Source organism: Myzus persicae, unplaced genomic scaffold, assembly GCF_001856785.1.
Source record: "Myzus persicae strain clone G006 unplaced genomic scaffold, MPER_G0061.0, whole genome shotgun sequence".
Taxonomy (NCBI): domain Eukaryota; kingdom Metazoa; phylum Arthropoda; class Insecta; order Hemiptera; family Aphididae; genus Myzus; species Myzus persicae.
Genome location: NW_019101569.1, coordinates 1,031,488 through 1,037,487, shown reverse-complemented (window position 1 = coordinate 1,037,487; position 6,000 = coordinate 1,031,488). Strand labels below are relative to the sequence as shown.

At 28.9% G+C, this 6,000-nt stretch overlaps 1 protein-coding gene across 1 annotated transcript in view; it reads left to right on the top strand.

Annotated features, from left to right (window-relative positions):
* Positions 1-1,426: 1,426 nt before the first annotated feature.
* The window catches only part of LOC111029698 (vesicular glutamate transporter 1-like), an 83,102-nt gene continuing 78,528 nt past the window's right edge, over positions 1,427-6,000 (top strand). Inside the window, exon 1 of the mRNA XM_022308821.1 lies at positions 1,427-1,578. The gene's annotated coding sequence lies outside the window, so the exon portion shown is untranslated. The remainder of the gene's footprint in view (positions 1,579-6,000) is intronic.

Here is a 6,000-nt window from a genome sequence, read left to right as displayed (position 1 = left end):
CTACCCGGTGATACACGATTGTGGATAGTCCTTATCAGGGCGACTTTTTTAATAATACGATTGTGAACTTTTGTATAGTTCAACAATGGACCCCCGAAAATGACACGATTGATGACACACGTTGAAAAATTTATTAATAATATATGTGTGTATAATGTGTATTAATTGTAGTATGTCACAAGTAATTTCTGTAATTTTTACTTTCATCCCTACCTACTATTCATTTTTAGAATTTCTTATTTACTTCTATATTAATTATTATGTGTATAATTATTTGTTTCTCCGTGTGCGTATATTTATATACACGGGTAAATTACGTACTTATACAAATTATATTATATACATATCACAATGGTTGTATTTCAGAGAGATGCTATGCTATACAATATGTAGACATTTTTTTTTTTGGGTGGTAATATAATGTAAAATGTACAATAAATGAATAACCCCTCACGGAGATTGCCAAATCACGCCATCACTGATAATCGTGATACAGTGCTATATCATATAAATATAATATGAGATGATCGAATTTTTTTTTTGATTAAGTTCTGTATTATGAATATATTTTTCTTTTAAAGATCGACAAAAAAATATTACATTAATAATAAACATAATATACTTGTATACATAATGTGACACTAAATTGTTAGTTCATATGAACATGAGTGTTTCACTTTAAACTTGAAAATATATTAACATCATATTGTTGGCGTAGAAGCGCCTCATTGCCAGTCGTTGGCCAGTTGATTATACCTACGAAACATAACCCGTGCAATACTAGTCGCTGACTGCTAAACGATGACGCTGCAATTCTAAATAATCATTATAGAAAGTATAGCCGGTATTCAGCTTTTATAACTTTCATATGATAAAAATGATAAAATGTCAATTCGCACAAACTGAAAGTTAATCCAAAATGTGTATGAAACAACTGTATAATAATAATAAGTTCTACAACAAAGGAGCAGGATCGACTTCGAAATCGTCCTAGATCGACCGCGGTTTGGCCGCCCCTGCTATGTATATACTTTTATTATATATTACTTGTGCTTGTATATGTATATGCCACGATGAGATGCGATATTTTCAGCGGAACTATTTGAAAAATAAAATTTAATGTATCGGTGGAGGCACGACCCGTTTTCCGCACGAATGTTTTTCCTGGCAGCCAGCCAGCCCGACCGCCCACCCTCCGACCCAGCCGCCGACGTGTAGCCATTTTCCGAGGCGCACCTGTCAGGTGCGTGCAGCGCGGCGACCCGGTGGGTGGACGACTCCCGCCGCGGGGGGACCCCGGGCCGTGGGCGAACTTTGGCCCGCGCCATTGGCCGACCACCCAGCCCGTCTGCCAACCGCGAGCCACTTGACGGGCGCCGGCGCAATGCCGAGACCGCCCGTCCGACCCGGCTCATCGGCTTTCCCGGGGATTTTCCGCGTCCGCCCGGTTGTCCGCCGCTCGGCCGACGTTTCACCAATCGAACGGACATACGCGCGCTTTTCCGCTACCGCCGCCGCCGCCGTCGTCGTCGTCGTCGTCTTCGCCGTCGCCGTCGTCGCTGCCGGGCCGCAGACATGGTACGTATAATATTATTATTATATGGTACCTACCTATTTTTTCAATAATAATGTACAAAATATGATATTTTTTTCATCAAAACTCGTCGTTGTATAATATCGAATGTATCGCAGTATTGTAATATATTATCTATATTGCAGTAATTAACGCATAACCTGCGCGTGATGACCTGAGCGTTCGTGACCTCCAGTTTCTGCTGCAGGACTATACTATATTATGGCACTCGGGGCATAACATTATATCTATAATTATTTTATTATTTTATCAACCCAGTATGAATTTCCGAAAAAAAGTTCACCCAAATTGGTCGAAGTTGCAGGCAAATCATTACAAGCTATAAATTTATAATTTTAGATAAAATAATATATAGGTACTATATAAATCGTTCATTATTCAATTCACAATACTTATGTTAAGGCCAGTGTTGGGTATGCTACTTAAAAAAATTAATCAAGTTACTTACTCGTTACCCAAATAAAATATAGTAGATAGGCAACAAAATGATAATTTACATTTCATTTAGAAAAAAAGCATACATAGGTATTTCTTAAATTTTTTTATCAATCGTCAATCTATAACGTCAGTTTAAAAATACCTTGAGTGAATATTATATAATATGTAGGTTTAATTTAAACAATATGTCAAAAGAATAAAACAATTATTTAAGAAAATTAAATTAAATTAAGTAGGTATGTATCATGTGAATCTGAGTTTTTGTATTTATCACCATATATTATATGGTGCAATTATAAATATGCTGTCCAAAAATTGTAACTTGTTGAAGTCTTAAACAATTTATAGGTAATTTCTATCCATTAAATAGTATTAAATTGTCCGTTGAATTCAATTTTTTTTGCATCATATTTTATTTATTTCTGTAATTTACGCTGGATGAACATTTTTTCAATTGATATACATAATATCATAATATTTATAAAAAAAAATTCAAATTTAGAAGTACTAAGTGTTTCAGTTAAGTTTAGAATACATTTAAATACAATTGGAAAAAGAGTCTTAGAATCAAATAGCTTAATTACCATAACATATGATCTGTATATTGTATTATTGTTCTAAATGAATGGAATGTAATGGTTGTGTCCATAAATATAGTTGTGTGGGTAGGTTTTCTGAATAGCTGGTGACTTCCAGCGTTTTTGAAATTGGAATTCAATAAGAGGAGATAGGTCTCATATCTATGAAATAGAAAAAATAAATAATTATAATTATAATTATAATAATATTCATTACAGGAATAATTATTCTTCCTTAAAAACATTTTGTTTATGCTTGGAAAAAATTCTATTGAATTTAAATTACATAACGTGTTACTTTTATTACGTTATTATTCAGCATTATATTAAATGATTAGGTATACTAGAATTATATTTTATATTAGGCTGTTACATAAATGTTTTTATCCAATTATAATTATGAAATAGTTCTTTAGGTACCGATATATATATATATATAGCTAGATAAATAAATAAATAAATAAATAAATAAATAAATAAATGGGGGATAATCAATTATTGTCTTTAAATAATAACATACAATTTATATTTTATTTTGTGGAATAAATTACTTTGGGTAATCAGAGTTAACTAGAATAGTTAATTTGAAAGCGGCGATTGCTAGCACCTCCTTCCCCTCCCAGCAATCCTCACCTTAAAGTGCAGACTGCACGTATTAAGGAATGGGTTGAAAAATGTAAGCAGAACAGTATAGAATGCTGTATGTATATGATTATTGACCTTATTATAAGTACACAACTTTTGTTTTCGAAATGGGTCCAATACTCCAACATCAAAATTATTTATATCTTGAGCACAATTATTATTAATTATTATTGATACAATCAGTACCTATATTTTATTACATTTTTGGCATTAATTATAAGCACAACAACATGGCACAATAGAACGATAATGATAAATAATAATTGTTATAGGTACCTATAAAATATACTTACCAATTTTTACAATAATGATCGCAGTATAATATTATAATTTATAAGAAATATCAGCTATTATTAGAAATACAAAAAAATTATTGAAAACGATTAAGTTATTATTATATTATGCATTGCCTATCTATAATATTATCATGGGTGACTTTATTTAAGTTGATGATAATTTATGGTTTCAGAGACATAGACTATTGCTGGACCCCTTTATTGGTTTATTTAACTGCTGATGAAAATTATACTTTCATTTATATTATTATTATTATTAATTTTTTTTGGAGATAGTCTTCATATGTTTAGTTTAGAGGTTTTTTTATTATAAAAGCCACTATAGTATACAAACTACGATAACTTAACAATATTACAGGAAAATAAACTTCAAACTATAGAATTAGCAGTACATCAATACTTTGACTATAATATAATGAAGCCAGTCTTCGAAATAAAAGTGATTAGGTACCATTTTTAAACCCGTGAACTAGTTTTTAGTTATAAAAAAACATTTAATTCTCCACGCACCAAACGTAATTTTACATAAAATATAGATTATGTCAAAATTAGGTGGTATATTTTTTAACCTCAAAAATGAATTCAAAATTAAATTGGCATAGACACCGATTTATAGTGAAGGCACTGGTTGAGTGCTACGACTTATTGTGCTTCTAGAATTTTTTAGATAAGCCTATGGCGATTGATCTGTTTATCTTTATTCCTTAACTCAAAAATCCAAAATGTTTGAGTTAAGGCAGTTAACATACAGTATTACTATTTAAATAGGTTATTATAACTCTAACGCAATAATTAAAAATTAAAAAATATACCATGCATAATGTTTATTATGTATTTTTAAATAAATCTTGTTAAGTAGGTACCTTGTTGACAGTTTTATGATATAAAATTCTGAGTCGAACGTATCGGGGTACGTATTGCATATTATCCTTGTAGGTGGTGTTTAATACTTAGTAGATGTTTTGAAAACTATATTTTGAATATTATCATATACCACACTATTTAAATACATGAATATTAATTAACCTCCATTGTGATTCTGATGTGTCGAACATTTTTTTAGGTACATTATATAGTAAAGTCTAATATAATATAGATACCAATAAGTTATCAAATTGTAATTGATTATTGAATTAATTATTATTATTTATACAAGAGTTAAGCTAAATTTAAAAAAATATATGAAAAATGTGGAAGTGTAAATTCTAATATAATATGTAGGTGTACCTGCAACTTTCTACCCACACCTAAATTAAAATAAATCAAATATCCACTATTTCACTAATGTAGTTATACATAATAACTGTATTAAGCATCAATAAACGACAATAAATAAATAAAATAGCATTTATGTTGCATTTTTGTATAATAATTATAGGTACCTAGTACCTATAATAAAAGAAACTTACTAATTAATTTGGATTACTCGTTGGAAATGATAATTAATTTAATATGTATTACTCTTTTTGTTTGATTTATAAAATTGAAAAAGTAGGAACATTTAATTGTGTAAAGTATTTTCTAATTAAAATTTATTTGTTTTTGAGAACAGAGTATTATTTTATATGGTTGTAGCTTGTTCAGTTGTTATACACTATTGTATACAAGTGTTCGAATTGAATTTGTGCCAAATGTGGTTAATATCTTAATGGTAGAGGTTATTTTTCTTGTTTGGGGTTCATACATTTTGTATGTATACAATAAAGATAGTATATTTCATTGTAAACAAAACTTTATTTAGCAAAAAAACTTGGTATATTTGAACTTTAAGATACTTGTATACAAAATAAAAATGTGTGTTTCATATTATACACAGGCGTGTTTGTGTCTTAGCTATATTTTTTGTTTACATGCAAATAATTATAATGAAATACTCTATCAAATAGTTTTGTATTTTGTCAGTAGGTATATAGGTTACAAGGTACAAATGTTAAAATTTTAATTTTCTAAATACATATCCGTAATCCGTATTATTACTATTGTTATTATTATCATACAACACAAAATTCAGTTTTGAACATTATATTATATTTAAAATAAATTAAATTAATAAAACTCTCTAGGTACCTACCTACTAGAAAGTATAATATTAGTAGGAACTGAATACTAATAATTACAGATTTATTCATAATTATTATTTTTCCCACTAAACGATTCTTGGGATTATTAAAAACTTACCTGTAGAGGTAGATATTTGAAATAAATAGTTCTAAATAAATAATTTGACTATCTACTAAATTTATATTATTCAATTATTCAATTATTTATATTAAGGGATCCATGTAATTATTAATAAACTGTTAAATTCAGTAATATACCTATTTTTTTCAATAGCAATTTATAGAAATATTTTGACTCGAGTTGAACTATTTATAGGCATATTAAATGTTCGATTATTATTTGTTTTTTAAACTAATGTCGAAAAAAAATTATAAAAATTATAAATATT